The sequence below is a fragment of the Pygoscelis adeliae genome, unplaced genomic scaffold, assembly GCF_000699105.1.
Source record: "Pygoscelis adeliae isolate BGI_AS28 unplaced genomic scaffold, ASM69910v1 Scaffold41, whole genome shotgun sequence".
NCBI classification, from domain to species: domain Eukaryota; kingdom Metazoa; phylum Chordata; class Aves; order Sphenisciformes; family Spheniscidae; genus Pygoscelis; species Pygoscelis adeliae.
Window position 1 is genome coordinate 6,664,931 of NW_008824373.1, and position 10,209 is coordinate 6,675,139.

Sequence of the window (10,209 nt, forward strand, 5' to 3'; positions counted from 1 at the left end):
GGAGCCTTATCTATGAGCCACAGTCTCTCCAGGGGTACACCTGCTGCGGCATAGACTTATCCACAGCCACAGTCACTTTGAAGTGCACTTTTTCCAGCGTGGTATTCTCTATGGGCTGCAATGCCTTCAGAGATATACCTGCTCCAGTGTGGCCTTACCCACAGCCACAGTCCCTTCAGAAGTAAACCTGCTCCAACATGGCCTTATCCATGGCTGCAGTCCCTCCGGGAGTGTATCTGCTCTGTCATGGGCTTATCCTGGCCACACACCTTGAGGTGCTCCAGCATGACCTCATGCACAGCCACTGATGCTTCAAGGTGTACCTGCTGCAGCATGGACTTATCCACAGTCACAAATACCTCAAGGTGTACCTTCTCCAGCGTGGACTTATCCATGGGCCACAATCCCTTCAGAGGTACACCTGCTGCAGTACAGACATGATCATGGCCACAGACACTTCAAGATGTACGTGCTCTGGCATGGGCTTATCCATGGCCACAGATGCTTCAGGGTGTCCTGCTCCCATGTGGACTCATCCACAGGTCACAGTTCACACTGGAGTTCCAGTCTGTCCAGTACAGCAGCACAGAAACAGCAGCGATGCCCTGGCCATCTGCCAGCCCAGGCGCGTCACCATGGCTGTTATCAGAATGTTCCCAGGCACAGCAGAGTCAGATGATCAGCAGTACAGCAATACAGCAAGCAGTGGAAACAAGAAGCAGCCACTAACGAGCACTAGGCTCTAATACGCAGTAAGGCAAGCAAGCCCCATGGCAAGCACAGGAGCCTGCCAATTAATACCTAAACAGCAATAACAGCAATAAATTCAATCCAGCATGTTCCAATCAAACCTGTCATTATCTTGAACCCTTCGAGCCCCACGCTGGGCACTAAAAAGGACTGTGTTTCCACCCCTGGGGCAGTAGATTCCAGTTGTACTGGATAGTCCTCCATGTAAAAGCAAACTGTGGCCTGCACTCTGCTGCCAGAAGGATCGAGAAAAACGCATTGGTGATATCAATTTTTGCATACCATTTGGTGGCCTTTGGCTCCAGTTCATATTGGAGTTCTGGCATGTCTGGTACAGCAGCACTCAGCGGTGGTGTGACTTCGTTCAGGCCACGATAGTCCACTGTTAGCCTCCACTCTCTGTTAGATTTTTGCACTGGCCATATGGAACTATTAAAACTTGAATGAGTCTTACTGATCACTCCTTGACTTTCTAGTCGACAGATCAACTTATGGGTGGGAACCAGGGAGTCTTGATTGGTGCAATATCATTGACAGTGCACTGTCATGGTATCAGTTGGCCCCTGCTGTTCTTTAACCCACAGCAACCCCACCGCAGACAGATCCTCTGAGAGACCAGGCAAGTTAGACAGCTGTTTAATCTTCTCCATACTCAAGGCAGCTATACCAAAAGACCACCAGTACCCTTTTGGGTCTTTGAAGTACCCTCTCCTGAGGTAGTCTATGCCAAGGATACATGGAGCCTCTGGACCAGTCACAATAGGATGCTTTTGCCACTTATTCCCAGTTAGGCTCACTTTAGCCTCCAACACAGACAGTTCTTGGGATCCTCCCGTTGCTCCAGAAATACAGATGTATTCTGCCCCTTTGTAATGTGATGATATTAGAGTACACTGTGCACCAGTGACCATTCCAGCTTTATACTCTCGTGGGGCTGATGTGCAGGCCATCGAATCCACACAGTCCAGTAAACCCAGTTGCCCCTTTTCCTCTGCCTGGCCAAAGGCAGGGCCCTTTTATTCCTGGTTTGAGTCTTCAGTACTTGATTTTTGTAACTGCAAAACAAAAGTCCCTTCATTGGGGTCAAAAGTACAATCAACCCTTCTACTCTGCCCAACAGACACTGGAGCAGTAATTTTCCTGGATGGATGCTTTTTGGCAGCTTTTTTTCCTTGCTTTCCTGTACCCAAGCTTCTAGTCTCCAGGTAGGTTCACCATCCCACTTCCTCATGTCATCCCCCTGGTCACGCAGGAAGAACCACAGGGTTGCACGTGGTGTGTGCCACTGGTATCCTTTCCTTTGAAAAGAAAAAGGCTGACTCTTAATAGCTGAGATCTTGGTTGGAGTGTGTGATAAAGACTTACCCTTCTCAGCTTGCTCAAACATTTTTTGGGTCAGTCTGTCCACAGCCGAGACACAGGCACACATGGAGGGAGTGAGATTATCTTCATATTCTCAGGGATTTCTGGCCAGTTCATCTATACTTGGTGCCTCTGTGTCTGTCCAGCTCATTATCACCAGGGTAGGGTGTATGATATTGGTGCATTTTGTACAAACTTTCACCACATGGACTGTATGATCCATATTTGATATATGACCCAGGTCTTTACAGATCACCTCCATCACGGCTAGTTCCCTCGACCTGCTACACCACTTAGACACACACAAGTCTATGGGGCCGGATGGAATCCACCTAAGGGTACTGAAGGAGCTGGTGGAAGTGCTCACCCAGCCACTTTCAATCATGTATCAGCAGTCCTGGCTAAGCAGTGAGGTCCCAGTTGACTGGAGGTTAGCAAATGTGACGCCTATCTACAACAAGGGCCGGAAGGAGCATCCAAGGAACTACAGGCCTGTCAGTCTGACCTTGGTGCTGGGAAAGGTTATGGAGCAGAGCGTTTTGAGTGCCATCATGCAGCACGTACAGGACAACCAGGTGATCAGGCCCAGTCAGCATGTGTTCATGAAAGGTAGGTCCTCCTTGACCAACCTGATCTCCTTCTATGACAAGGTCACCCACTTAGCGGATGAGGGATTTCCCACAGCATTCTCCTGGAGAAACTGGCTGCTCATGGCTTGGACAGGTGTACTCTTCTCAGGGTAAAAAACTGGCTGGATGGCTGGGCCCAAAGAGTGGTGGTGAATGGAGTTCAATCCAGTTGGTAGCTGGTGCCAAGTGGTGTTCCCCAGGGCTCAGTATTGGGGCCAGTTCTGTTTAATATCCTTATCAATGATCTGGATGAGGGGATTGAGTGCACCCTCAGTACGTTTGCAGACGACACCAAGTTGGGCAGGAGTGTTGATCTACTTGAGGGTAGGAATACTTTACAGAGGGATCTGGACAGGCTGGATCAATGGGCTGAGGCCAATTGTATGAGGTTCAACAAGGCTAAGTCTCTCTCCATCTTTCTTATAAGCCCCCTTTAAGTACTGAAAGGCTGCAATAAGGCCTCCGTGAAGCCTTCTCTTCTTACAATCCCAACTTTCTCCGCCATTCTTCATAGGAGAGGTGTTCTGGCCCTCTGATTATTTTTGTGGCCCTCGTCTGGACCCTCTCTAACAGTTTCATGTCTTTCTTGTACTGGGGACCCTTGAGCTGGATGCAGAACCCCAGGTGGGGTCTCAAGAGAGCAGAGTAGACAGGGAGAATCACCTCCCTCGACCTGCTGGCCACGTTTCTTTTTACACAGCCCAGGATACGATTGGCTTTCTGGGCTGCAAGCACACATTGCTGGCTCATATCTAATTTTTCATCTACCAATATCTCAAAGTCCTCCACATGGCTGATCTCAATCCATTCATCCCCCAGTCTGTACTGATATTGGGGATTGCCATGAGACAGGTACAGTACCTTGCACCTGGCCTTGTTGAACTTCATGAGGTTCACGTGGGCCCACTTCGCAAGCCTGTCAAGGTCCCTCTGGTTCCTTAGAAGAGGACACCAGGTAAACTATGACTACCATGCCCACTGACATAGCATAGACATGATATTGCTGTGAAAAAATATGAGATCTTTTCAGTAAAAATAAAGCATATTATTGTCACTGTGTATCCACAGCATTATGTGTGGCAACAGGTTCATCCACATAAGTCTATTGCTATATATAAATGTAACTATGTTTACATAAAAAAGAGGTGTGTCAAAATTCTACTGAGGTTTTTTTTTCAGTAGATGAAACAAAAGTCAATGTCCAGTTTACTATAATCCAGATGTTTAGAAGAAATGACCATATTGTTCAAGTGTTCTTTTTCTTCCATTTTAAGAAGAGTCTGAGTTTTTCTCTCTTTTAAAACAAAATGGTGTACATTTCAAAGAATTTAGATTAGTCAATGTGCAACATCTAATAGTTAAAAAATGAGGCAAAAAGCAACAATTCATAACAGGAGAGGCATGTAACTTCAAAACTTTTCCACCAAAGTGTTCTAGACATGCCCTCCTGCTTTTTCTAAATGTTCAGTTTAAGATTAACTTCATTGTTACATTCACATTTTTAGGGACTTCCAGGACCATTTTATACACCTATCTGAGTTCAAAAAACTCAATGAAACAAAGTTCTTGCAATGGAGTTAACACAAAAATGCACAAATTCCAACACCAGTTTGACTGTTCTCCTGCCATTCTATTTTTCTGTTTCTATCTGCTTGCATAAGAGCTTAATATGTTTAAAAATATCTTTTCTCCGGTATTCAAATTGTTTGTTTTCTTGTTGTACTGGGAATATTTCCAAATCATCCACATTTATTACATGATCAGCCATTTGCCATACCATGGCTTTAGCAGAACATGGAACAGACTGACTTTGCATTCCAAAGTGGAGCTGTTTGTTCTGTGACATTCTTTAAGTTAAGAAACATTTTAATTTGTCTGAGGGGATAAATTCAGGCAGCTTCTTTCTTAATGGTTATCTTGATATCTGTCCTCTTTAATACATTTGTCTACTAGAGGGAATAAAAATATAACTGAATTTTTTTTAAGTAAATAAGCAAAAAAAGACTGATATAATCTGCTTTAAGTGAACTCCATGTCAAATAGCTCATTATATCAACTCATCTTGAAATCAATGAAGTCAACAAGCATGCTGAGATATCTGACAATGCTCTAATTATTTTTTTTTCTAGCAGTAAGGCCATCATTTTCAAATAAAAATCAGAATTCTTATGCAGCTAAGCAGACTGTCCAAATTAATATCTCTCCTTTATTATAGACAAGCTAAAGACACAATGCACAAGGCAGTTTAGAGATGAATTAGAGTTTGACCTGTCTTATTTCCCTCTGACACAGACATATTCATGCACACATGCACACTCATACACACAGAAATGCACACACACATCTACATGCATTTATATGTATAAAACACAATTCAGATTATTCTCTTCTTTCCTTTGCAAATCACAATCATTTCAGCACTTGATGTTAATTAAGCTTGTTTTAGTCTGGTCTCCTGATGTGTTTCAAGTGCTGCTGAATGCATTCCACAGATTATGATTTTGGTACCATTAAGTAAAATGACAGAGCTTTTTGCAATCTACCACCTATGCTGCACTGTCCTCTTTGTTGCAGTTCCAGACTGCTCAAACTAAGGTTATATAATTTTCTGTCTATTATAACCCCAAGGACCCTATCAGCAGAGTTTCTCCTTACAATGGTATGTATCATTTTCTTATTTCCGACATATTTCTTAGGAAATTTCAAGGTGAGTCCAGCTGATATTCTCAAAGCTGTGTTAAGTAATTGATAGTTTACCAAACTGTTTCTGTTTCTTAACAGTGAAACATTAAATCTGGTGAAGCTGTAGGTTGTCCAACTTTTCTTTTGGAAAAAGTCTTCATTTTTTCATAATATTTCCCTTCATCTAAAATACATATGAAAATAGTGAAATATCATTATAAGCATTTAGGCAGGTTTTGACTGCTTACTTATGAGTTTAAAATCTTGTCAATGATGGAAACAGACAATACTAAGCTTCGTTCATCTGGAGATTTTCATCACAGCTTAATACATATTTTTCTGTATGGCTTCAGTTATCTCTCTGTTACTACCCTCTGTGAGGCTATGTTCAGCTAAAATATATTAATAACAATTTATAATCCAGGGACTAAAACACTTTTTTTTTTTTTTTAGCTTTCAAAAAAATACATTTCCAGGGAAAAAAGTAGATACATACAGAGCTGTAATGAAGTCATTATTTTGGAGATAATTCATGGTTAGTGTTAAAGCCATGATGTTATTTCATTCCAACTTAACACATGTCTAAGTGTGGCCCAAAATAAGAATATTATCTGAATGTGGGTTTCTATATATACCGGGGGTTTTTTTAGTTATATTTACATCACAATAAGAAAAGTAATAGATCACTGTATTCTTCATCATAACCCATTTTTTTCACCAGGAGAACTCATGATCCAACGAGTTGTTTTGATTTATACAGTCCCTTTCCTACACATATTCAACAGAAAAATTTTAAACAGTGCTGATATTCCACAAGGAAGTTCAGGATCAATTAGGCTCTGTGCTGTGCAAACTGAAGAGAAAACAGTTTCATTCCTAAGTGAAGCAAGAAGGAGAAAGGCAGAAAAAGGATTAGATTTTTCTTTTTATACTAAATGAAATAAACTAGGTTCTCCTTAGGAAAAGGCACCAAGTTTCTACAATAAATATATTTTATATATATACACAAACTTTTTTTTCTGAATCAGGTAGTTATTTCTGAAATTATCAACCAGATTAATTCTTTCTTTTCTGATCATATGGACGTGCCACATGTTGGTAAGAAGTTTTATCTTTGTTTATTTGTTCAAGCTATAACATTTTAGAAAGTTTTTTTTGCATCATTGGAGATTTTTTCTTATTTTAAATATACTCAGTATACTTCTATCTTTTCTTTAATCTAGTTCCAGATTCTCCATTTATTTCAGAATTGTATAACCATAGTCAAAAGAATTCAACTTGTTTTTTATGATTTCCATCTTCATGTGAAAACATCAGGACTAAAAACTCATGCGTAGTTTCATTTTATTTCTCTGTATAAACTCAAATTAAAGCCTACCTCTTTGGGGGAATCAGTTCTGCCTAAAGATCAATTAATAGTTTTCTTTCTTCCACCCACATCTATGCCAGAGGTGACATTGTGTATGTCATTTGCATATACAGCTGAGAAAATACAAAATAAAGTGATTAAAAGTAAATTAAGTAAACAGTCCACTCTGGACTCCTGGGTAATTAGGAAACATTGTTTTTGATAGTTATATATTATGCTTGTGCATGTACTGAATTTAAATGCCAATTATAATTTGTTCACTCTAAATTTTACTTTATGTTACTTAAATATTTATTTTAAAATACAAGAATATACATTGTTGAGCACAAACTGCTTAACTATACTTAAGAAAGAGAAAAAAAGGAAAGAAAAAAAATAGATTTCTTGCTATATATACCAATCTGATCTTTGTTCTAGATGTAACTCTTTCCAAACTGTTTATATTGCTGCAGTCTTTATAGGAGTACCACAGGACTCCACTATTTCCACACACAGTCTGCCAGCAAGCAAACAATCAAAGAAAATATTATTGGTTCTTAAAGAGCTTTTTGGAAGTCCTTGAAGCTTCATATCACTCCTGAATCTCCTGTTCTGTTTTTCCAATGTTATCCCTGGCATTAAACGTATGACTAAGTAACTGTTAATTGACTAGTAAGATTAAATTCAGTAGCTGTTCTATTAAATAGGTAAAAATATTAAACCCTTTGTTTTAGTTCGTAATAAATTTTAAAAATAAAACAAATCAAAAATCCTGAAAATAATTAATAAATCTTACTCCAGAAATGCTTCTTTTGTCTAAAGAAACATTTATTTTCCAGAAACATTTTAGTTTGGATGGTAAAAGAAATCTGACCTTAATGTGGATTATCTGCAGTGCCTGAGCCATCACGTTCTTTCCAGAACAGACTATCTCTACTTTTAACATGTCTTCCCCAGCACTCCTTGTCCTTCAGCAAATCATAGGACCTTTGATGTGTGAAATCTCTGATAGGTTTAAAGTTAGAACTGTAAAAAACATTAATGCAAGTCTTCTGAAGTATTCATAAACAATTAATTTTATATAGGTTGATGCTCTGCTGTGTAAGAAGTGGGTCACCTGAAACAGAATTAAAAGAGCTGAACAGGAGTTTAACTGCATGCTTTAAATGTCAGCTTTTATTTAGACTTCCTTTAATGGAAATAAATTGCAGTTTTCAGAGAGCAGTTGATTTCATGGTAAGATAGATGTTTAACATCTTGGGGACAAATCATCTGTTTTTTCTCTCCATTCATGATAGAGGTAGCTTGGATGAGTAGCTCAGACTATTTGCTTAGCTTCTTTGGAAGGCGATATGAATGAACCTAGGTGATATGAATCCTAGCCTTTATATCTAACATCATAGATGGGTATATACCAGTTGTAGGTGAATACAAGGATACAATTTACCTAACGAATAAATCATACAGTGGTCTAGTTATTATATAGTAATCAAAATGTTTTTATATGAGAAGAAAGTCTTTAACATTCCTCTATTGTGCCTAAATATGAATTTTCTTAAATCTGTGTGATGACAAGAGTTTTAAAGCTCATGGCTTCTTTGGTTCGTTCATATTCTGAACACCTATAATTAACACTGACAAGTGATCACAACTAATGTAGCACAAATCACATCTCAAATGAGTACAGTGAAATATGGTACAATACGTTGAGAACAAATTGAACAACTGAAAATTTGGCAACTAATAACTTAAAGTCATAACATAAAAGGCTACAAGCACTAAGACAAACCAAAAGAGTGAATTCAGCAGTGCATTATTCACTGTGAATTTTCTGCTCATCGCTCCCCACAAATCATTTCTTAACAACCTTTTTGGGAAGCAAGCTCAGTTCTTAAGCTTTTTTTTCAGGTGTGTGTCCTCTCCTCTCTCCTATTCTGTTCCCCGGCAGCTCTTAGATACCTGTGGGGAAATGTCACTAACAGATTCTCCTTTGCCTGTGCACACTGCCAGCAGCTTAACGGGCTTCCCGTACCTGCATGATATGAAACAGACTGATTAGTGATGCTTCTCCTCTCATCTGCCCCTAAGTGTATGCAGTAAAGTCTAGAGATACAGCATAGCATTCGCTGAGAGACCAAGTGCAGTACCATGCCTGCAGCAAAAGCAAGAAAGACTTACAGTGTGAGTCTGGAAGAAACAGGTATGTAAGCACTGGTATGTCTGGGAAGACCACAAACAGGGAAATCAGAAAAAGGGTGAAAAATATATGATGGAAAAAACCAGCAGTCCTGTGTTCTGTGAAGATAAAGAAAGTAGGGAAAAAGGAAAAGCACATGTGCATTGGGGGAAATTCTTATGAAAATGCTGAGAGGTTATGTCTACATTACAAATATAGTACTGTCGCCAGTCCTTCATTTACATTTTCTCAAGGGTGTGTAGCTAGAGAGTAGACAAGACAAGGATGTTCTAAACCAAGCATAGTAAAATGATTGCAGAATTATCAAGGTTTTTGTTATAAAATGGGAAAAGGAAGACCCTTAGCAGAAGAGTGGAAGAAAAAGTATAAGGATGAGGTAGAAGTAAAAAGTGATTAGTTAGTAATTAGGTAAAAGGCCTGGAGAAACTATAATGATTAAATAAGAAATGCAAGGGTAACAGAGTTATAAGATTAGAAATATCTTGTGGCCCCAATTCTTTCTCCTCAGTTCCTTAGTAGGCAGTGTCCTAAAATAACTGCTGGGAGGATTTAAGTCTAGAGCAGGAAAGCAGCATCAAAGTTGGATGTGAACTCAAGGGATATATTGAAATATTTGCCTAAAGAATAGCAAAATGAAATAATAATGACAGTAAAGAAGAAGAATGGAGAAACAAAACAATAGAATAAGATTTAATCAACTCCCTAAATATCTCAAGTAATTTTAGTGTATTTTTAGATGATCTGTCTCTTCATCTTATGCATAAATTGTGTCTGACATTTTTACCACATGCTGTCATACACACTGACTGGTTAAGATGTCAAGAGATGAGCTCAAAGGTCTTTGGTAAGGCTGACAAGGTCTTCCCATTCCCTCCCAAACTACATAAATTATCCTTAAGGATGAAGGCTGCACATCCATGGCAAACATTCATTAGCAATGGGACTCTTAAGAATGATGACTGGTAGGATCTGAATTAATTTTGCTCCTGTTGGGTAGCAAAATTGTATTCTCCTTGCTCTAATCTTAAGTCTGTATGGTCAGACTCTGGCATTTCCACATTATCATAATATGTCTGACTGTTCAATTTCGGTGTCTCACAGCCATTCAATTTTTTTTTTCTCAGATTGAAGTAATGATTACTTATAGTTAAAAAAAAATGTATTAATATATTGAACTCAAAATGCAACCTGTAGCTTGAACAAGAAAAAAAAAAAAAAAAACCAAAAAGGAATTTTAGGGA